The sequence below is a fragment of the Mustela nivalis genome (assembly GCF_964662115.1).
Source record: "Mustela nivalis genome assembly, contig: HAP1_SCAFFOLD_691, whole genome shotgun sequence".
In the NCBI taxonomy this organism is placed as follows: Eukaryota; Metazoa; Chordata; class Mammalia; order Carnivora; family Mustelidae; genus Mustela; species Mustela nivalis.
The window spans coordinates 116,736-141,546 of record NW_028135972.1 but is presented as its reverse complement, the minus strand read 5'-3'; the positions used below and the strand labels follow the sequence as shown (position 1 = coordinate 141,546).

The following is a 24,811-nucleotide window of genomic DNA, read 5'->3' as shown; positions in this document are numbered from 1 at the left end:
GGCCTTTGGGAGGTGATTAGGTCATAAGTGGGATTACAGTCCTTTTAAAGGAGACCCCAGAGAGTTCTCTTAATTCATTCATCATGTACGTTTACAGTGAGAAGATAGCCATCTATGAGGAAGTGGGCTCTCCCTGGATCTGCCCATTCCTTAATCTTGAACTTCTCAGTTCTAGAACTGTGAGAAATAAATTCCTGTTCTTTATAAGCTATTCAGTCTATATCATGTCCGTTCTAGCAGCCTGCATGCAGAAGGACACTATGACCTAAAACGAGAGCAATAAATATAAAGTTTCAGTAAAGTCAGTTGGTACAATGTTTTTTTACTTAGAGAAGTCATGCTGCTTCATGTTAAAACTTGATATTGTATATGTTTCTTGAAGGGCCACTTCTTACTCCTTTGTGTGTTTTCCACAAAGTCCAGGATGATGCCTTACATAAAGGTAATATTTTATAAATACTGTTGGAAATATATACTTCTCTAAAATCTTATTTTGCCTACAGATTACTTGGATCCACTTTGCCTTGTGTAGAATATTTGAAATATATTAAGAACAGAATGTCTCTCTAAATAACATTTAGAATCATCATTAGTTTATGACTCCTGACTCATTTGTTTATGCAGTGATACTTACTGCAAGAACACCGAAGTTTGTAATATAATTTTTGAATTAATCACCAAGCTAGTTTATTTTAACTTATGAAAAAATAATTTCTCATGTTGGTTTATTTCTGCTCTTATGTTATGGTCATGACATTTTCATTAAAATAAAGTAGAAAATAGAAGTAAATAATAAATGAGAAATAAAAAATAATAAATAAAAAAATAAAAGTAAAACTCTTGTGAAATGTTAAACTTTTCTTACTTATTTTGTTTTGCTTTTCTTCTACCATACTGGCAAAGCTGTATTTTGCAGATAGATACAATTTTCTAGTTGCTAGGTTTGTTACTTTTGCTAAAATTTTCAAAATATAAGAAGTTGAATAGTCATGGATTGTTGATTAAACTCCTTACCTACACATATAAAAATAAAACAATGATGGTGACCTGGGTATTTCTAAAATTGTATTCTGTTTTTCCATATTATGTTTTACAATGTAATTAATAAAGATTCTGCATATATTAACACCCATCCCTTCTATCTCATCTGTATGTCCATTACAGAGCATGTATGATTTCTATTCATTGCTATGTTGTGGTGAAGAGATTGTCTGAATTAGTCCTATAGTTATGCAGGTAGATCTTAAGCTATGGTGCTCCTGTTTATTTGCTTGTTCCTGATCAGTATGTCTGAAAGATGGTAACTATTGCATCAGGTATGACGATTCAAAAATATTATTGGTGCCTGATACACTGTGATGAAATAGGTAAGTCGATTCATAATTTGTTAATTAAATTAGAAAAAAATTCCTTTGGATTTGTCCATTATTAAGAGTTTTTTTTTTTTAACGAATTCCTTGGGATGTCTTTTGTGTAATATATATCACATGCCTCAACCTTTAAATTTGAATGTAGAAAAGAGTTATCAGAATGAGCCTAGAAAATATTGTTATGAAATATTTGTGTTCCGTTATATTATGTTAACTTAGGAAATAATGGTAGTTATTTTTATTAGCATTTCCTACTTTCCACATGCCCTTACAGATGAGATATCATGTTTTTCCTACTCTTTTTATCGTGGTTGTTATATTCTTCATGATCAATAACAATCAATGAAAATTCATAACATTAATTTTCTTTGGGAAAGTGATATTTTAGCAAGAATCCATGACCAAAAATTTTAGCTGTTGTTCTTCCAGGAGATGAGACTATCAATGTTCCCAAAATTTCAAGAAATAGAACTTATTAATTGTGTTGGTTGATGTTTATTGTCTCTGAACTTAGACGTGCATAATTCAATTTAAAATTTATTTTGGGGGCGCCTGGGTGGCTCAGTGGGTTAAAGCCTCTGCCTTTGGCTCAGGTCATGATCCCAGGGTCCTGGGATCGAGCGCCGCATCGGACTCTCTGCCTAGCAGGGAGCCTGCTTCCTCTTCCCTCTCTCTCTGCCTGCCTCTCTGCCTACTTGTGATCTCAGTCTGTCAAATAAAATAAATAAAATCTCAAAAAAGATGGAGTGGACCTTAGAGGGGTGCTTATCTGAAATTGAGGAACATTATAAAAAAAATAAAAAATAAAATTTATTTTGAATTGAAAACAAGATCTTACTGAAGTTTAGGCATCCCACTTTATATCAGGCCTCCAGTACATTCTAATTTATTTATAGAAAATATCATAAACATGAATGTCACTTTTCCTATTGCATTTATACTGAAACTGCAATGACTCAAAGACGTCAGATCTGAAAAGCACTACCTTTCTATAATTTCTGTTTCCTAGAAGGAATGGATATACCATTTTAGCACAATTATCCAACAGTATTCAAAACCACCATGAATTTTAAAACATAGTTATTACACCCTAAAAATCAAGTATGAAAATGTATAAACAACCAAATCTCTATCTGTAAATGAAATACTCCCACACAGATGGGTTTTAAAACTTTCTAACTTAAGGAATTTGATAGCACAGACTCAGGGTAGTAGTTTCAGTGCCTACAGTATACTTTCAGGGAGAGAGAAATGTAGCCTCTGAGTCACTTTCTGCCTAGAGATGACCTAATAGTGGTTCTGGCATTGTTTGTTTGTTTTTGAAAATACGTTCCTGGGCGTCATTCAGAAAATGCAGAGTTTGGCAATCTATATAAATTAAGGATGATCTTTTTGAATGTTTGTCTTTCACTACATCAAATTAACATAATTGGACAGAAATTCCACTAAATTAAGCATTGTTAGGAAACGTGTAAATTGGAGCTGCTCAAATTAGTTGCTCTTTGAACTATGTGCTGTTGGTTCAGGATTAGATAGGGAGTTTGAAGGAAAACCTAAATCATTGCTTCCTTTTTTGAGAGAGTCTTAGCATATTTTCTTAAAACTAGCTGAAATAAACAATGTGTTTAGTCGCAAAGTGATTTGCATTTTTGCACAAACTCCCTATCTCCTTGAGAATTATAACAAATATTTCATGAAACATCATTGATCTTGGTGTTAGTGTTGAAGATGGCGGAGAAGTAGCAAGCTGAGACTGCTTCAGCTAGCCGGAGATCAGCTAGATAGCTTATCTAAAGATTGCAAACACCTGAAAATCCATCGGCAGATCGAAGAGAAGAACAGCAATTCTGGAAACAGAAAAACAACCACTTTCTGAAAGGTAGGACCGGCGGAGAAGTGAATCCAAAGCGACGGTAAGATAGACCTCGGGGGGAGGGGCCGGCTCCCGGCAAGCAGCGGAGCAACCGCGCACAAAATCAGGACTTTTAAAAGTCTGTTCCGCTGAGGGACATCGCTCCAGAGGCCAAACCGGGGTGAAGCCCACGCGGGGTCAGCATGGCCTCAGGTCCCGCAGGGTCACAGAAGGATCGGGGGTGTCTGAGTGTCACAGAGCTTGCGGGTATTGGAACGGGAAAGCCGGCTACAGAGACAGAGCCGACAGTGAGCTCACAGCTCGGGGTGACCTTGAACCGGTCGCAGGCTCGGTGAGCTCAGAGCGAGGCCGGAGGTCAGGCAGACGGGAGTAACTGGGCGCTGTTCTCTGAGGGCGCACTGAGGAGTGCGGCCCTGGGCTCTCGGCTCCTCCGGGCCGGAGAACAGGAGGCCGCCATTTGTATTCCCGTCCTCCGGAACTCTACAGAAAGCGCTCAGGGAACAAAAGCTCCTGAAAGCAAACCCGAGCGGATTACTCACCCCGGCCCCCGGGTAAGGGCGGTGTAATTCCGCCTGGGGCAAAGACACTTGAGAATCACTACAACAGGCCCCTCCCCCGAAGATCAACAAGAAATCCAGCCGAGACCAAGTTCACCTACCAAGGAGTGCGGTTTCAATACCAAGGAGAGCAGCAGAATTCCAGAGGAGGAAAAAGCCAAGCACGGAACTCATAGCTTTTTTCCTGTGATTTTTTTTAGTCTTGCAGTTAATTTAATTTTTTCTTTTTCATTTTTTTTTTTTCTCGCCTTCGGGTAAAATTTTTTTTTTTTTAACTGTTACCTTTTTCTTTTTTAACGATTTTTTACTAGTTTAACTAATATATATATTTTTTCTTTTTTACATTTTTCTTAGGTGTTTTCTTTTTTTTTAAATTCTTTTCTTTTCTTTTTTTTTTTTGCTTTTTTTTCTTTCTTCCTTTTTGAACCTTTTTTTAACCCCTTTCTCCCCACTCACGATTTTGGATCTCTTCTAATTTGATTAAAGCATATTTTCCTGGGGTTGTTGCCACCCTTTTAGTATTTTACTTGCCCCTTCATTTACTCTTATCTGGACAAAATGACAAGACGTAAAAATTCAACACAAAAAAAAGAACAAGAGGCAGTACCGAAGGCTAGGGACCTAATCAATACAGACATTGGTAATATGTCAGATCTAGAGTTCAGAATGACAATTCTCAAGGTTCTAGCCGGGCTCGAAAAAGGCATGGAAGATATTAGAGAAATCCTCTCGAGAGATATAAAAGCCCTTTCTGGAGAAATAAAAGAACTAAAATCTAACCAAGTTGAAATCAAAAAAGCTATTAATGAGGTGCAATCAAAAATGGAGGCTCTAACTGCTAGGATAAATGAGGCAGAAGAAAGAATTAGTGATATAGAAGACCAAATGACAGAGAATAAAGAAGCTGAGCAAAAGAGGGACAAACAGCTACTGGACCACAAGGGGAGAATTCGAGAGATAAGTGACACCATAAGACGAAACAACATTAGAATAATTGGGATTCCAGAAGGAATACTGGGAGCAGAAGGTATACTGGAGAGAATTATTGGGGAGAATTTCCCCAATATGGCAAAGGGAACGAACATCAAAATTCAGGAGGTTCAGAGAACACCCCTCAAAATCAATAAGAATAGGCCCACACCCCGTCACCTAATAGTAAAATTTACAAGTCTCAGTGACAAAGAGAAAATCCTGAAAGCAGCCCGGGAAAAGAAGTCTGTAACATACAATGGTAAGAATATTAGATTGGCAGCTGACTTATCCACAGAGACCTGGCAGTCCAGAAAGAGCTGGCATGATATTTTCAGAGCACTAAACGAGAAAAACATGCAGCCAAGAATACTCTATCCAGCTAGGCTATCATTGAAAATAGAAGGAGAGATTAAAAGCCTCCAGGACAAACAAAAACTGAAAGAATTTGCAAATACCAAACCAGCTCTACAGGAAATATTGAAAGGGGTCCTCTAAGCAAAGAGAGAGCCTACAAGTGGTAGATCAGAAAGGAACAGAGACCATATACAGTAACAGTCACCTTACAGGCAATACAATGGCACTAAATACATATCTCTCAATAGTTACCCTGAATGTGAATGGGCTAAATGCCCCTGTCAAAAGACACAGGGTATCAGAATGGATAAAAAAACAAAACCCATCTATATGTTGCCTCCAAGAAACACAATTTAAGCCCGAAGACACCTCCAGATTTAAAGTGAGGGGGTGGAAAAGAATTTACCATGCTAATGGACATCAGAAGAAAGCAGGAGTGGCAATCCTTATATCAGATCAATTAGATTTTAAGCCAAAGACTATAATAAGAGATGAGGAAGGACACTATATCATACTCAAAGGGTCTGTCCAACAAGAAGATTTAACAATTTTAAATATCTATGCCCCCAATGTGGGAGCAGCCAACTATATAAACCAATTAATAACAAAATCAAAGAAACACATCAACAATAATACAATAATAGTAGGGGACTTTAACACTCCCCTCACTGAAATGGACAGGTCATCCAAGCAAAAGATCAGCAAGGAAATAAAGGCCTTAAACGACACACTGGACCAGATGGACATCACAGATATATTCAGAACATTTCATCCCAAAGCAACAGAATACACATTCTTCTCTAGTGCACATGGAACATTCTCCAGAATAGATCACATCCTCGGTCCTAAATCAGGACTCAACCGGTATCAAAAGATTGGGATCATTCCCTGCATATTTTCAGACCACAATGCTCTAAAGCTAGAACTCAACCACAAAAGGAAGTTTGGAAAGAACCCAAATACATGGAGACTAAACAGCATCCTTCTAAAGAATGAATGGGTCAACCGGGAAATTAAAGAAGAATTGAAAAAAATCATGGAAACAAATGGTAATGAAAATACAATGTTTCAAAATCTGTGGGACACAACAAAGGCAGTCCTGAGAGGAAAATATATAGCGGTACAAGCCTTTCTCAAGAAACAAGAAAGGTCTCAGGTACACAACCTAACCCTACACCTAAAGGAGCTGGAGAAAGAACAAGAAAGAAACCCTAAGCCCAGCAGGAGAAGAGAAATCATAAAGATCAGAGCAGAAATCAATGAAATAGAAACCAAAAAAACAATAGAACAAATCAACGAAAGTAGGAGCTGGTTCTTTGAAAGAATTAATAAAATTGATAAACCCCTGCCCCGACTTATCAAAAAGAAAAGAGAAAGGACCCAAATAAATAAAATCATGAATGAAAGAGGAGAGATCACAACTAACACCAAAGAAATACAAACTATTATAAGAACATACTATGAGCAACTCTACGGCAATAAATTTGACAATCTGGAAGAAATGGATGCATTCCTAGAAACATATAAACTACCACAACTGAACCAGGAAGAAATAGAAAGCCTGAACAGACCCATAACCAGTAAGGAGATTGAAACAGTCATTAAAAATCTCCAAACAAACAAAAGCCCAGGGCCAGACGGCTTCCCGGGGGAATTCTACCAAACATTTAAAGAAGAACTAATTCCTATTCTCCTGAAACTGTTCCAAAAAATAGAAATGGAAGGAAAACTTCCAAACTCATTTTATGAGGCCAGCATCACCTTGATCCCAAAACCAGACAAGGATCCCACCAAAAAAGAGAGCTATAGACCGATATCCTTGATGAACACAGATGCGAAAATACTCAACAAAATACTAGCCAATAGGATTCAACAGTACATTAAAAAGATTATTCACCACGACCAAGTGGGATTTATTCCAGGGCTGCAAGGTTGGTTCAACATCCGCAAATCAATCAATGTGATAGAACACATCAATAAAAGAAAGAACAAGAACCATATGATACTCTCAATAGATGCTGAAAAAGCATTTGACAAAGTACAGCATCCCTTCCTGATCAAAACTCTTCAAAGTGTAGGGATAGAGGGCACATACCTCAATATCATCAAAGCCATCTATGAAAAACCCACCGCAAATATCATTCTCAATGGAGAAAAACTGAAAGCTTTTCCACTAAGGTCAGGAACACGGCAAGGATGTCCATTATCACCACTGCTATTCAACATAGTACTAGAGGTCCTAGCCTCAGCAATCAGACAACAAAAGGAAATTAAAGGCATCCAAATCGGCAAAGAAGAAGTCAAATTATCACTCTTCGCAGATGATATGATACTATAGGTGGAAAACCCAAAAGACTCCACTCCAAAACTGCTAGAACTTATACAGGAATTCAGTAAAGTGTCAGGATATAAAATCAATTCACAGAAATCAGTTGCATTTCTCTACACCAACAGCAAGACAGAAGAAAGAGATATTAAGGAGTCAATCCCATTTACAATTGCATCCAAAACCATAAGATACCTAGGAATAAACCTAACCAAAGAGACACAGAATCTATACTCAGAAAACTATAAAGTACTCATGAAAGAAATTGAGGAAGACACAAAGAAATGGAAAAATGTTCTATGCTCCTGGATTGGAAGAATAAATATTGTGAAAATGTCTATGCTACCTAAAGCAATCTACACATTTAATGCAATTCCTATCAAAGTACCATCCATCTTTTTCAAAGAAATGGAACAAATAATGCTAAAATTTATATGGAACCAGAAAAGACCTCGAATAGCCAAAGGGATATTGAAAAAGAAAGCCAACGTTGGTGGCATCACAATCCCGGACTTCAAGCTCTATTACAAAGCTGTCATCATCAAGACAGCATGGTACTGGCACAAAAACAGACACATAGATCAATGGAACAGAATAGAGAGCCCAGAAATAGACCCTCAAATCTATGGTCAACTAATCTTCGACAAAGCAGGAAAGAATGTCCAATGGACAAAAGACAGCCTCTTCTATAAATGGTGCTGGGAAAATTGGACAGCCACATGCAGAAAAATGAAATTGGACCATTTCCTTACACCACACACAAAAATAGACTCAAAATGGATGAAGGACCTCAATGTACGAAAGGAATCCATCAAAATCCTTGAGGAGAACACGGGCAGCAACCTCTTCGACCTCTGCCGCAGCAACATCTTCCTAGGAACAACGCAAAAGGCAAGGGAAGAAAGGGAAAAAATGAACTATTGGGATTTCATCAAGATCAAAAGCTTTTGCACAGCAAAGGAAACAGTTAACAAAATCAAAAGACAACTGACAGAATGGGAGAAGATATTTGCAAACGACATATCAGATAAAGGACTAGTGTCCAGAATCTATAAAGAACTTAGCAAACTCAACACCCAAAGAACAAATAATCCAATCAAGAAATGGGCAGAGGACATGAACAGACATTTCTGCAAAGAAGACATCCAGATGGCCAACAGACACATGAAAAAGTGCTCCATATCACTCGGCATCAGGGAAATACAAATCAAAACCACAATGAGATATCACCTCACACCAGTCAGAATGGCTAAAATCAACAAGTCAGGAAATGACAGATGCTGGCGAGGATGCGGAGAAAGGGGAACCCTCCTACACTGTTGGTGGGAATGCAAGCTGGTGCAGCCACTCTGGAAAACAGCATGGAGGTTCCTCAAAATGTTGAAAATAGATCTGCCCTATGACCCAGCAATTGCACTATTGGGTATTTACCCTAAAGATACAAATGTAGTGATCCAAAGGGGCACGTGCACCCGAATGTTTATAGCAGCTATGTCCACAATAGCCAAACTATGGAAAGAACCTAGATGTCCATGAACAGATGAATGGATCAAGAAGATGTGGTATATATACATAATGGAATACTATGCAGCCATCAAAAGAAATGAAATCTTGCCATTTGCAACAACATGGATGGAACTAGAGCGTATCATGCTTAGCGAAATAAGTCAAGCAGAGAAAGACAACTATCATATGATCTCCCTGATATGAGGAAGTGGTGATGCAACATGGAGGCTTAAGTGGGTAGAAGAAGAATAAATGAAACAAGATGGGATTGGGAGGGAGACAAACCATAAGTGACTCTTAATCTCACAAAACAAACTGAGGGTTGCTGGAGGGAGGGGGTTTGGGAGAGGGGGGTTGGATTATGGACATTGGGGAGGGTATGTGATTTGGTGAGTGCTGTCAAGTGTGTAAACCTGGTGATTCACAGACCTGTACCCCTGGGGATAAAAATATATGTATATAAAAAATAAAAAATTAAAAAAAAAATCATTGATCTTTACTTTGTTACACTGCTGTAAAGTACATTCAGAGTTGCCAGTTAAAAGTGTTAGTGTTGAGATGAAATGTCATGCATTTTTCTTCAATTCCATGCAAATGAACACAGTAATTTATTAAGACACAATGAAGAAAAAAAAATTGACAATGAGTTGCAGATTTGAAAAATCACTTGACATTCAATCCAAATTGTGAGTTTGATCGGTTACCGAACACATTATGATGCACCCCTGGTAATTTTACAGAGATTATATTTTTCTTACCAATTCTTGATTATTCTGTCTTGCAATGCAGAGAACGCTAACTAATTTAAAATAAACTTCTGTTAATTTTGATTGTTATAAACTTAAAATTGATTAATTTCCATATACAGAGTTAAAATGTTCACAATTTACATTAAATATATATTCTGTGTATACCTTGGAAAAATTATACTGAAAATTGAAATTAAAATGATGTTGTATATAGCTGCAAGAAGCCGCCTGTCCCATTTCATCTTACTATATAAGTTGTGTCAGGTAATTTATAAAATCCCTAGTGCATAACAAGTCAATTTATTTTGGAATGGGTAGTAATGTTTCTTCTTATTTCTAAATAAGAGTTGGTCTATGAGTGCATCTGCAACTGTATTTTTCCTAAGTGGCTTCATGGTCTTGAACTGCGAAAGCTCAGAACATTAAACATCAAAATAATATATTTTGACGTAATTAGACATCAAGGAAATGCAATTAAAATGACACTGAGATATCACTACACACTTACCAGAATGGCTAAAATAAAATATAATGACAAGACCAAAAAAAAAAATACCATTTGATGATACACAATGGCAAGTTGTACCATCACTTAACCATCTCAGACTAGTGTAGTGTTAAATTTGTTTTTCTAAGCAATGTTTTCAGTCACTTACCACTTTTCAAGGATATAAAGTGCTACCATTTTACTTAAAACTGTGAAATTTGGTCAGATTTAAATTTCAATTTATGTTAAAACATTCTGTAAACTGTGTTAAACCTTGACATTTGTTCCCTCTGTTCAGTGAATAACACTATATCATATTCTGAAAAATACGCTTATTTTCATTTTGAAAAATATCCCTTTTTCCTCTTATGGTAATTATTAATATGAATTAATAGTAGAATGTGATATGGTTCCATATGACCATAAATACTTTATTGTATATTATCAAATTTAAAAATGAATATAATGTACTTCTTTGGACAATTTTTAAAGACCAGTCTACTCTTAAAACAAAAAAATGGAGACGCACTTCTTTAGTTCACACAAATTTCATTTTATTATATATAACCTCAGATAAATTTCAACAAATCATAATTTATTAAAATTATGTCTACTTAAAAATCTCATAGAAGAGTAAAACCATCAAAAATAAAAATAAACACACACAACACACACATATCACCCATGTATTGGCAAATCACAATTGCTGTAACAATACATTAGGCATTCCACAGTTAAGGGCTATCAAAATTTCCATCAGTGACAAAAAGATTTGTATCCAAATGGACTGATTTTCCAGAATCCAAGAAAAAGTCTCCTAGGGTTTATTTAAAGATAAATATTTGAACAAATACTTCTAAAATTTAGGAAATTCAGAACATACGATTAAAGAATATTTGCAGTGCAGACTATATTCAATCCTTCCTTCAAAATGTGCCTTTGAGTACATAATTCTGTTTTCTCTCTCTAAATTGAGCTGTCCTCCAAGGAAGTGTTCTAAAATGTGTGTCTCTGTGTGATAAATGTTCTAAGACCTAACATGCTTCATTGTATTTTTACTGTGCTCTCAAATTTAATCAATAATTTGGCTTGATGTATAATATCTAGTTTCAAATATCTTTGCCATCTCTACAAACACCCAGCTGTCTCCTTTATATGCTATTACTATTGAGAATTCTGCTGTCAGTATTATTCTTGTACATTTTAGGTGATCTGTTCTTCTCTTGGGCATCATTTGTGCTCTTCTCTGTTTTTGATATTCTTAAAACTCACCATAAAGTATATGAGTGGTTTTGTGTGTGTGTGGTTTTTGTTTTGTTTTGTTTCTGATTTCTCATGTTTGGCATCATTTTAAGTCTGGTATCTTTTTCTTTAATTCTCCAAAATTTATCTCAGTACTTATTTAAATATTTACTTTATTTTTTTTTCTCTTCTGCTGAATTGGGCAGAAGTCATTAATTTGTTTGTTTGTTTGTTTTACCCAACTCATTTATTCCTTTTACAGCTATATTCATCTTAGTCTCCATTTATCGTATTCTTTATTTCAACAATTTTCACTTAATTTATATTCACAGTATAGTATCTTTTCTTTGTATATGTATATCATTATTTTTCATATACTTTTAAGCTATTTTTAAAAATAATTTATTTATTTATTTGACAGTGAGAGATCACAAGTAGGCAGAGAGGCAGGCAGAGAGAGAGGAAGGGAAGCAGGCTACCTGCTGAGCAGAAAGCCCGATGTGGGGCTTGATCCCAGGACCCTGAGATCATGACCTGAACTGAAGGCAGTGGCTTAACCCACTGTGCCACCCAAGCACCCTTTTAAGCTATTTTTTAAAAGTACAGTCATTCTTTTTTTTATATATTTTTTTTATTTTTTAATATAATTTTTTATTTTTTATAAACATATATTTTTATCCCCAGGGGTACAGGTCTGTGAATCACCAGGTTTACACACTTCACAGCACTCACCAAAACACATACCCTCCTCAATGTCCATAATCCCACCCCCTTCTCCCAAAACCCCTCCCCCCAGCAACCCTCAGTTTGTTTTGTGAGATTAAGAGTCACTTATGGTTTGTCTCCCTCCCAATCCCATCTTCTTTCATTTATTCTTCTCGTACCCACTTAAGCCCCCATGTTGCATCACCACTTCCTCATATCAGGGAGATCGTATGATAGTTGTCTTTCTCCGCTTGACTTATTTCGCTAAGCATGATATGCTCTAGTTCCAACCATGTTGTCGCAAATGGCAAGATTTCATTTCTTTTGATGGCTGCATAGTATTCCATTGTGTATATATACCACATCTTCTTGATCCATTCATCTGTTGATGGACATCTAGGTTCTTTCCATAGTTTGGCTATTGTGGACATTGCTGCTATAAACATTCGAGTACACGTGCCCCTTTGGATCACTACGTTTGTATCTTTAGGGTAAATACCCAATAGTGCAATTGCTGGGTCATAGGGCAGATCTATTTTCAACATTTTGAGGAACCTCCATGCTGTTTTCCAGAGAGGTTGCACCAGCTTGCATTCCCACCAACAGTGTAGGAGGGTTCCCCTTTCTCCGCATCCTCGCCAGCATCTGTCATTTCCTGACTTATTGATTTTAGCCATTCTGACTGGTGTGAGGTGATATCTCATTGTGGTTTTGATTTGTATTTCCCTGATGCCGAGTGATATGGAGCACTTTTTCATGTGTCTGTTGGCCATCTGGATGTCTTCTTTGCAGAAATGTCTGTTCATGTCCTCTGCCCATTTCTTGATTGGATTATTTGTTCTTTGGGTGTTGAGTTTGCTAAGTTCTTTATAGATTCTGGACACTAGTCCTTTATCTGATATGTCGTTTGCAAATATCTTCTCCCATTCTGTCAGTTGTCATTCTTTTTTTTTTTAAGATTTTCTTTCTTTATTTATTTGACAGAGAGAGATCACAAGTAGACGGAGGGCAGGCAGAGAGAGAGGGGGGGGAGCTGACTCCCTGCTGAGCAGAGATCCTGATGCAGGACTTGATCCCAGGACCCTGAGATCATGACCTGAGCTGAAGGCAGTGGCTTAATCCACTGCGCCACCTATGCGCTCCTAAGCTCTTTTTTAAATTTCTGTTCCAATAACATTTGGATTGCCATATAAAGTTAACCACATCATCTTTTTTAGGTAAGTGATTGTACTTTTTATGTGCATAGTTATTTTGGTCCATGAGTTCAGCTCCTCTTAGGATCATCAAATCTCTGTAAAGTCTGGGTATGCTAGGATTTTCTAAGCAACAATAAAATACATTGAAACCTGGTAGCTTAATTATGATAATGTGTTCTTTCACAATCATTCACAATAGTATTACATTCTGAGTAGCTTCCTTCTATTTGGCAGCTATAGTGTTTGGAAAACTGGAATTGTGATATCACTGTGATAATGTGAATTAGTCAGGGTTTTTCAGAGAATCGGGAAGAGAAAAAAAGGAAGATATTCTCCAGGGCCAACTCTAGAAGTGACTATTAAAACATCTGTCCAAATTCAATTGAACAAAACTCAGAAATGCCATCTCCAGTTAAATACAAAGAAGATTATATATAGTTCTGGGCACACACATCTCATTTGACCCAATGATGTACATCAATGAAAGACTGAAGGCCAATCACCACTCCATGGGAGAATTTAAAAATAAATTTACTAATGAGGCCAAGAATTCAGAATCACAAATACTTCAGAACTAATAATAACTGCCTTCACTTGATGTTATTCTATAAGATAAATCCTACGATCAAGTTTCAATTTTAAATTCTTACAATTTTAAATTCTTAAATCCTTATGAAGAAGCATCATTTGGAGGGAGCAGTTTTCATAATTTATCATCCATCAGCCTTTTTTTTAAGATTTTATTTATTTATTGGACACACACAGAAAGAGAGAGAGATCACAAGTAAGCAGAGAGGCAGGCAAGCAGGGAGGGAAGCAGGCTTCCTTTTGAGCAGAGCCCGATGTGGGGCTGCATCCCAGGACCCAGAGACCATGCCTTGAGATGAAGGCAGAGGCTTAACCTACCACCCACGTGATGAGAGAGCCACTCAGGTGCCCTCATCCATCAGTCTTAATTGATTGGAGGAAAATGTGTGGAGGAATAATGCCTTAGGGAGCTAACCTCTCTAAAGAATTTTTAAGTCTTTACCCCTTCAAGGTTTTTGTACAGTTCTGATAGCCTCTAAACATCCAGCTGATTTCTACAGTGACAGGCCTGTTAAAACCTGTCTTCAAACCAGGAATAGAGCTTGAAACATACCAGTCAAGAGCAAGAGTCTTTTAAGGAATTTATCATCATTTCTTTGTTTTTGGTTAATATCTGAAATAGTTCCATATTACACTTGCATAATTTCTCCAGAGCTGACTTTGAAGGAGGCATTCAGTTCCAGCTAGTTCCATATTTTGGCAAGAACTATAATTCTATATAAAAAAAAACATATCTTAGGGCGCCTAGGTGGCTCAGTGGGTTAAAATCTCTGCCTTCGGCTCAGGTCATGATTCCAGGTTCCTGGGATTGAGTCCCACAGTGGGCTCTCTTCTCAGCAGGGAGCCTGCTTCCATTCCTCTCTCTCTGGCTGCCTCTCTGCCTTCCTGTGATCTCTGTCAAGTTAATAAATAAAATTTTTAAAAAAACATATTTTATACCAGTTATTCATGTTTATTAACTAAGATATCACAATACAAATAATACAAACAGTTGCTCTTTATTAATACCTTCAATCAAGATCAAAAAATATGTCATATTTTCTCCAAAAACTTTATATCATCTGATAGGTCAGATATATATAAAATTACATTTAAAGTTTTAAAAATATCAGCAAATATTTTCATTTAAATGCAAATTTGAAAAAAATCTATTCTTCCAAACACGACTTTTTATCCTATTTTTTTTGAATTTTGTCGACAACTGATAAAATGTTTAGCGAGACTATAAATGTTAGATAGAAAAAAATGATTAATACATGTAGGTTCAAATTATTATGTTCCATTAAAAATGATTTAGTCTTTGATGAACTTCTGTTTGGTAATATGTTGTATCCAGATATAGTAAATTAATGATATATATAAAATTACAGGAAATGACCTTCCGTTCCATTATGAGTAGAGCTTTTAAATGCTCTTTGTCACAACCTGTCATCTTGTCATTATGTAGCATTATGTAGCATTTAAAAAATGTATACTCTTCACTTCGAAGTCTTTTAGAAATCTAACATATGACTTTCTATGGTATGTGTCTTCATATTCCTTTATTGCCAGTTTGAACAAATCCACATGCTTTGATTCAAAGGTAATAAATACCTATTATTTGGAATAATGATGCTTATTTTTGTTCTCTCACCCTTCGCAGGTGGTTTCATTTTAGCACACTTCAGAGTTATAATTTCATGCTTATTAAAAACATTTATTATGATCTACATAGATGAATGAAACTTTTATTTTATTAAATTATTTGACAAAAAATCTATTATTTTTAAAAATGTATTTCCTTTGAAGGGTTATTTTAGAGCGTTCAGAGAGGATCTAGGCGTGTGGTATTATGCAATTTTTAAGTAGGTATGAAATGGTTATTTATATGATTGTTTCTTTAAGGCTTATGTATATTGTCCATTATATGCTATAAAATATTTTGAAAGTAAATTTAAAGTATGTTTTACATAGTTTATTTTTTGGAAAAAATATTGAAATGACTTAGGAAATTCAGTATACACTCAACATTAATTTATTTTGAAATTTACCAGTTGTCTACTGAATCTAATATATGGCAGATATTACTTCAGACTACACTGGTAAATGAAATACTTGGCTTTGTAGAACTTTTATTTTAATGGGTGAGACAATTAAAAGCTATAAACCTTAATAAAAATTGCATAGTGCATTCAAAAATGATGAGTACAATGGGGAAAAAGAAGAATTCGATCAGGGTGAGAAAAATCAAGGTTGCTAGGCAGGGGATGGGGAGCAAAAAGTTTTAATAGGAAGATCAGGGTAGTTACAATGAAGCTGACAATTGAACAAAGGTATGGAAAGGTGATGAATTTGCCCAGAACTATCAGCAATAAGGTCACTCCAGACAAAGGAATTGGCTATCTTGAAGGACATAAGTTTGGACCATGCCTGGCATATCTGAGGAATAGCAAGGAGGCCACTGTGAGTGACTGAAGAGTAGCAGGGAAAGAGGTCACCGAGGTTAAATGAGTGGCTAGATCATGTGAAAGCTTAGAAGTCATTGTAAAACTCTGGCTTTTATATTTGGAAACTTACTGTGTGATAGAATTTCTGCTAATAACTGAGAGTTCAAATGTCCATAAAATTTCAAGGATTCTTATTCTAGTAAGACAGAATAAAGAAAAAGAGTTCATATTTTCACATGGTGTAACAAATGCTCGGAGATCCAAGTGTAGGAAGCTATGGGAGCACAGAAGAAGGCACTAAAATCACACCAATATATTTGATGACTGTGACTATATATAAATTTGTATTTTCTAGATTTTTTATAGTCATGGAATCACACTCTATATACTATTCATTGCCTGGCTTTTCTTTTCTCAGCATCATTACTTTGAGAATCTCCAATTGTAAATAGTTCATTTTGATGTTGAATAGTAATCTCTTTAATGAATAGATCATAATTTGTCTTTTCTCTATTGATGGACATTGATGAACATTTCCACTGTTTTCAATTCTTAAAAATAAAGCTGCTATGAAATTCATATACAAGTCCTTGTATGAACATAGGGTTTGTTTCTCTTGGTTAAATGCCTAGAAGTAAAATGGCTATTTGTGTAACTGCAACATATTTTGCATTTAAAAAAATTTTCAAACTATATTCCAAAGTGGTGGTATCATGATATATGCCAACAACAGTTTAGATTTTTTGTTGCTTCCCAATCTAGCTCAGACGCAGTACAATTAGCCTTTATAATTTTAGCCATTCTAATAGATATGTAAGCATGTCTCATTATGATTTTAATTTGTATTTCTTTAATGTCTAAATGTTGAGAAATTTGTCATGTGCTTATAAGCCATCCATATCTTTTTGGTGACATGTCTCTTCCATTATTTCCTTCACATGTAAAATTGGATACTCTGTTTGGTTATTAGTAAGGTTTTTTATTTTTATTCATATTTTAATAATCAGAGTAGATGTCCATTATCAGATATAGAATTTGCAAATCCCTTCTCCATCTTTACGGTTTCTCAATGGAGCTTTGATAGCTGTGTCTTTCAAGAAATATGCTACTTCTTTCCTGGTACACGGAGGTATGACTAGAGCATTATCAATGTTGACCTTTGCAAAGAAAATCATGGCTTAAGATATATGTAGTCTGCGGTTGTTGGTAGTGTTCTGTAATATCAAGCATATCTAGTTAGTTGATAATTTTGTTCAAGTCTTACATATCTTACCAATTTGATGACCATTTGTCTATATAATCTTAAAATAAGGGTGTTGAAATTTTTTTCCGTTTCTCTTCTAAGGTGGAAGTTATGATTTTTGTTCTTAGTATTTCCCTATATATCCCCAAATCTGTTATTAAGTATTAAAAGTAAAGAATTATTATACTCCCTGATGAATTCATCCTTTGACTCTTCTGTAATTTTGACTTGATCTTTATGTCTGATAATGAAATTTGCTTAAAATCACTTTTCATTATCTTGATATAACCAACAAAGTTATATTGTGATTAGTGTTAATACAGCATATTTTTTCTTTTACTTTTTAAAGCACTTCTATATTTAATCTTGACAAAGAAACAAAACAGCTTTTTAACTCTGGAAGCATCATTCTAAATTATCTTCTTTTTTAAATGAAGCAGTAGCAATTTTTGTTAAGGGACCTAAACTGAAAGTAGGTTTAGAAATCTATTTATTCATTTATTTATTTAGTAAAAAATTTTATTTTGTTTATTGACAGCAAGAGAGAGAGAGAGAGAGAGAGAAGAAGCACACAAGCAGGGGGAATCACGTGCAAAGGGAGAGGAAGTAGCAAGCTCCTTGTGGTGCAAGTAATCCCATGCAGGGCTGGATCCCTGTACACTGGAATCATGACCTCAGCCAAAGGCAAACATCTGCTTAAACAACTGAGTCATCCAGGCACCCCTAGAAAATTAAAAAAAAAAAAAGACCTTTAAAAACATTTTGTTTCTTTCTTGTATTTGTTTTAATATTTTATTTATTTGACAGACAGAGAGACAGGAAGAGGAACTACAGCAGGGCAGAGGGAAAAGGAGAAACAGGTTTCCCACTGAGCAGAGAGCCTGATGTGGGGCTCCATCCCAGGACCCTGGTATCATGACCTGAAAAGAAGGGACACTTATGGAGGAAGCCACCCAGACACCTCTTTTCTTTGTTTTTAATATATGGCAACTGATGCTTCCCAGCCACGAGGAGCATATTACCCATTGATTAAATCTTTGATAACAACCTATTTTAAAAGGTGTGTAAATATATACTTACTCAGATTTATACACTTTGTGTTTTCTTCATAGTTTGGGGCTGGACCCCATGGTCACAACACTGCTTCCAGTCTTTGCCTTCCCATCTTTTGATACCAGGTATTTGGTCAGCAAAGCAAATTAGTATCAAAATTAATAAGCCCTTGGCACCATATCTCTGGAGCAGGGGTTGCTCTTAGCCAAGGCCCAGAGCAGTTGACCTCCACTCGCTAGTGCTATAGCCCCAAGGACTAGGTCCCTGCCACCAGAACTCAGTGTACATTTTTTTTTAAGTTGGCTTACCTATCATCTATCTCTCCCATTAAAATGATTCCTCTGGGCTGGGGTTTTGTTGTGCTCATCTTAGGCCAAGCACTCAATAAATTGTCTCTGAATGAGTGAATTGTTTGACTCCCTTGCTAGATTCTCAACTTCATGAGGCCAAGGATTGTTCTATTCAGTCCTTCTTTATCCTCAATGTCTGTTATATTGCAGTCACTTACGTGACTAATGGGAAAAATCACAGAAAGAAAGAGTTAAAACTACAGAAAAACCCTGTAGGATCAATAACACAAAGCTTCCTAAAATTATTTAGCCCAGGAATTGAATACTGGCTGCACTTTTGATTTTTTTTTAAATGGTATTGAATTTAATTTAAATGGAAAAACTTGAATGGTAGAATAATAAAAAAATTATAAAAGCAACTTGCTCCTTAAAGTAAGAATTATATAGGGCATGTCTTCTAGAAGCAATATTTTCAAATGTCAAATATCTGAAAGCATAGAAGGAGAAGTAAGAGTGTGAATTGTATTTCAATGCTCTTTTCTTTATATTCAGCAAACAGCTTCATTCACACCTTTCCAATTTTTTCAACTCTTTTGACAAAGCCTTCAGAGGAGTTACTGCTGATGACAACCATCACAGCCTAACAGGAGAAATTTTATAAAGAAAAATAATAGCATGTTTTTCCCACGTTGTTAAGGATATGGTGAAGCTCTGTCGAATTCAAAGGAGGAATGTGCAGTTCCATGCTATATATAATAATAACTTATTTTAATAGTGGCTTTGCAATTTTTCAGATGTATCCATTTACTGAAACCACTATCAAATAAACAAAAACAAACAAATTAACAGGGGTTCGAGACAGAAGTTATCTAATCTAAAAATAGCACATGTTCACAGAATACACGACACATATCCCAAGTACTACTCTAGGTTTCAAGTAATAGTCAAAACAATAGTAAAAATGATTCAGACCCTACCAGTCAAATCATAAATGGGACCTTAACTGTAAATCCTTATCTTTAGATCAAAGCGGGTATTTAATTGGGTGCTGAAGATACATTATAGAACTAATATGTTATAGAACTCCTCTGAAATGAGTCATTTCTTCCATCACTTTTCCTGCACAGCTGCTGACCCATGTTTTGGTTCCTGGAAATAGCTGCTACCCTGTCATACTTCTTAAAAGCACATATATTGATAACTCTACTCATTCCTCCATTCCTCTGTGACTGTCACTGTGTTAAAATGTGGAGTCAGCTGACTCACTTGTGGTGGTAATAAAGTAGATGAGTTTTCAAAGTATTTTGTTATTTCTAAAAATGCAAAAACCAAATTACATTGAAATCATAAGGGGTGTTTCAGGGAGAGCTGTAGGATGTGGTTTCTTGTGTAATCCACAGAGATTAGCTCCAACACATATTTAAACTCTCCTCTAGGAGCAACCTTAGTGGTAAAGCAAGAAGATAAACAGATGTATACACACCCTGGCACAAAATTATCACTTATGTTTGGCTTCCTAGTCTCCTCGTGTTACTTATATATCCTAACTTCTCTCTGAAATCAGGGAACACAGAATCTCAATCAGTTGACATTTTTCTACTGAATTACCCAATAGTCTGATCATACCCCTAAGACTTTTTTAAATTATTTCACTCATAATCCCAAATCTGCTTTGCTTCCTCATCTTAGTACACTGTAATTTGATTTCAAAATGAGTACAGTTGTCAGTAATGCCACATTCATTCATCTATTTTACAATTCCATGTACTTATAACTATGAAGATATGTTAATAACATCCATTCCAATAAGCCACCCTAAACTTATTGTCATGAAACAAGACCTCAAGAAAGAGAATTCAAAATCATCCATGTATTTGCAACTTATTGCAATAAAGCCTTTATCAATAGACTTCCCTGTGCACATGGTGGTCAAATTGCTGGTGAAAAACAGCCAGATCTAGTATAAGCTTTCTTATAGCTTCTAGGTAACCCAAGTGAGCCTTTATTGATACTGGGAAGGGATAAAGCAGGAAAGGGATAAACAGTGATGTAAGAATTGGCTAGACAAAAGTAATGACTCTCATTACAAAGTGAGTATTTTAAAGCAAAAGAGCCTGTTGGGAATATTGTTTTATAAAATAGTGGTTTTTTAAATTAACTTTTTAAAATTCAATTAGTTAACATATAGTGTACCATTAGTTTCAAATGTAGATTTCAGTTATTCATCCATAGCATATAATAGCTAATGCTCAGTACTTACTGTTATAGCTTCTTGAAAGCAGAATTTTAACCCACTGAGCCACCCAGGCGCCCTTGAAAGCAGACTTATAGATCCCATTTTCTGATTACTTCCATGTAGTTCAACACTTTCCTGCTAGCAACCTTCAAAACATACTGTTTGTTAGAGGAATTTCTTGAATAATAAATAAATAGGAATTTATTTAAATTTATAAATATATAAAATAAATAGGAATTTATTTAAATTTATTTAAATATTGCACACTGCTTCATTGTTCATAAATAAGGTGATGATATTATAGCCATTAGTTGGTAGCACTGATATATCACTTTCTTTTTACTTCTCAGTGCATTCTCTTTACACAAAATAGATATATATTTTAAAAGAATCTGAATCTGTGGCAAACTTTTAAAAAACCCTATACAGTAAAGTTTATCATTTTAAGTAATCTCAATTATCTTCCCCAATTGTGATAGTATATCCTTCTATCTAGGCCAGATATTGTATGAGGGATTTGAAGAGACATACTTTTCTAAATTTCACATTTCTCATCTGCAAAATGCTTATCATGATCCTACAATGAAATACACTTACAATTTTTTGATGAAAATTTATTTATTTATTTTAAGATTTTATTTCTTTATCAGAGAGAGTGGGCGAGAGAGCAAGCACAGGCAGACAGAATGGCAGGCAGAGGCAGAGGGAGAAGCAGGCTCCCGGCCGAGCAAGGAGCCCGATGCAGGACTCGATCCCAGGACGCTGGGATCATGACCTGAGCCAAAGACAGCTGCTTAACCAACTGAGCCACCCAGGCGTCCCTTTTGATGAAAATTTAATCTGTATAAACAATATATTTGCTGTAATGCGTGGTTCATGGAAAATATCTTATTTAATTATAAGCAACAACAGTATTAGAAATTAAGTAAATGTGTCTATAATATTTAAAGTTTTAACACATAATTCCAGTGCTTTGTCTTATTTTCTCAAATCCCTTTACCACTTTCACTGACAGAGTCAAATGTACTTTTTCTACTAGTAGCCAGCTCTTTGTCTTTTGCCAGAAAGATGCCCTTGTGAATTATTTATAATAGAGATATTAGCAATAATAATAATAATAATAAGTAGCAATAAAAATGTTTTTAAAAAGTTTTCTTAACTAATTAGGGTTCTTAGACATCAATTAGAGGAACCACCTCCGGCAAGCAAATTAATCTGCAAAACATTCCCAGAATTAACAAGTCAGTCAGATACAGGGTTGTCCGTAGACTGAAAGGTGAAGCAAAAGGACTAGGTTTGGAAAATAGGTAAGGACAGTGAAGAAAATGATCAAATTTTTGGGCAAAATAAATTCTTAGGTGTCCTTTCAATGGAGTCCTGGGCATTATGTAGCAGAAACTCTGGAGATTATCTCAATCCATTGGAGTCACCCCGTTTATTAGCTTGCTATTGACAAAGTTATTTACAAACTGTAGAGCAAGAGGTTGTAATGTAGAAAACTGATGATAATGCACAAGATTCTTGTTAACAATAATGCTAGTTAGTGATTTTTCATTAGAGAACATAAATTAAATAACCCAAATTATGGGCCCAGAGCACTTCTGCTGCACAACTCTGCTTATATCCCAAATACCCATGTGAACTAATTTTAATATCTGCTTCTCTTATTAATTTTTGAATAAAAATTCTTGACACAAATATTTTATAATTGTGTGATAATCATTCATTTAATTTCTTGGAGAACAAAACACACTTTAGCATAACTGGGTTCGTTCACAGAACCAGCCTTGATGAAACACTTCTGTATGTTAGAAATGATGTAATAAATGTAGAATATTGGGCACTTGTTTGGTATTCTTTGCCATGTTTTGCACTATCTAAAAAGAGATCAGTGAACTTGGACTGGAGTTAGTAGACATGGAAGAAAATAAAATATTACAGAGAAGAATACTCTGTGGTTCACAACCTAAACGGGCTGGGATTCCCATCATTTGGATCCCGTAGCTTTACAAAAGTCCATTAAATTTCTGTATCTCCGATTAAAGTTGATTCCCCAGTACTTTTTCAAACATCTCTTGTCAAGTATTGTTTCCCAGAAAAAAGGGATGTTACACATGTATCTGCCTTTGTCTCTGGTCATGATCTCAGTCAGGATCCTTGGATCGAGCCCCATATCGGGCTTCCTGCTCATTAGGGAATATACTTCTCAGTCTCTCTCTGCCGCTACATCCCCCTGCCCCACTCATGCTCTCTCTCTCTCTCTCTCAAATAAATAAATACAATCTTTAATTTTTTAATTAAAAATAAGATAAATAAAATAAAATAAAAAGTCTGGTCTTACTGCCCCATTTAGCTCCTTTTTTTTTTTTAGTTGTATTTAAAGCAGCATGAGAGAACATGAGACTCTCAAACTTAAAAAAAAAAGGAAAAAATTGAGTTTTGTTAGGATTTAAGATCTTGTCTGCTAGACAAAAACGTTGGCTTTGTTAACATGTGAAAATTAACAAAAGAGAATAAGATAGAATTCTAATAATTTTTGTAGAAATTAAAAATTTCCTCCTACCCAATTACATACAGACCCATTAAGTAAATTCATTCCAATGTCCCAAACCAACCTTTTCTAATAGTAATGCATCTGTGTAAACAGGGTCAACCCAAGGAATAAATAAATATTATTATTTTTTTCCTGTCTCTTCCACAGTCACATATGGGTATATTGGTAGCAAGCCAATTATCTATCTTCTAAGACATGATATCATAAGGAAGGGTATTCTGTCCATTTGAAACAACTGAAAATCATTGTAATTTTATCTTGGTGCAGTAACTTGAGATGGCACAGTGTGGGTTATGAATATATTTTATTTTTTTTACTGGGAAGAAGAGATTATAGAGATATTGGTTATCCAAGAGAGACTGACAGGTGTTGATAGTTGCCAGGTCAATATCCATCTGCTTTTTCCTTTAATATCAGAAAGCACTGAGGGATTGACAACAAAGAAACTTAAAACAACATCAAATATTTTATTGTCTCTTTTCTAGTTACATTGCAACCATATGACAAGGTATCAGTCATACAAGCTATCATTCTCTTTTACCTCTATCTTTCTGCCAGAAATGTGGGCTTAATAGTGAGAACCACAACAGCAATTTTTGCAACTGTGAATAAAAAGCCAGGAAAACCTCTAAGATACTTCACTTGACTTTCTTAAGACTCTGAACCAACACCAGAAAACACTCTCTGTAGTCTTCTTGTTAAATGAAAAAATATGGTTAAACCACTTTTGACAGTCTACTACCTACAGCAAAATGTAAATCTTAATTGAAATAGGTCCTCTCAGCTGTGCTTAAGCAACTGAGTCCTGAGCTTTTCAGGTTTTCAGTCTGAAAGAGTACACCTCTGGTGCTCTGAAAGGGAAGAGAAAGGACACCCTGTTCTCCATATAAATTAAAGAAGAGAAATCTGTGCATTTAAGTGGGCCATATAAAATTTATCAAGCAATTATCTCCTAACTCCTTCCTATCCAAATTACCTGATATGCTCTCCCTACTCCTTTATTCCACGTTACTGCCTTTTCCAGGATTCTGTATCACATCACAACATGTCTTCTGTTATTTCCTTCTTGCAAGCTAGTTTTGTT

At 35.5% G+C, this 24,811-nt stretch overlaps 1 long non-coding RNA gene across 1 annotated transcript; it reads left to right on the top strand.

Moving 5' to 3' along the window:
• The first annotated feature begins 380 nt into the window (after positions 1-380).
• On the top strand, positions 381-13,165 carry LOC309857415. Its single transcript, XR_014307700.1, has 3 exons — positions 381-442; positions 1,237-1,316; positions 13,126-13,165. It is a non-coding gene; the product is annotated as an uncharacterized lncRNA (long non-coding RNA).
• Positions 13,166-24,811: the final 11,646 nt, after the last annotated feature.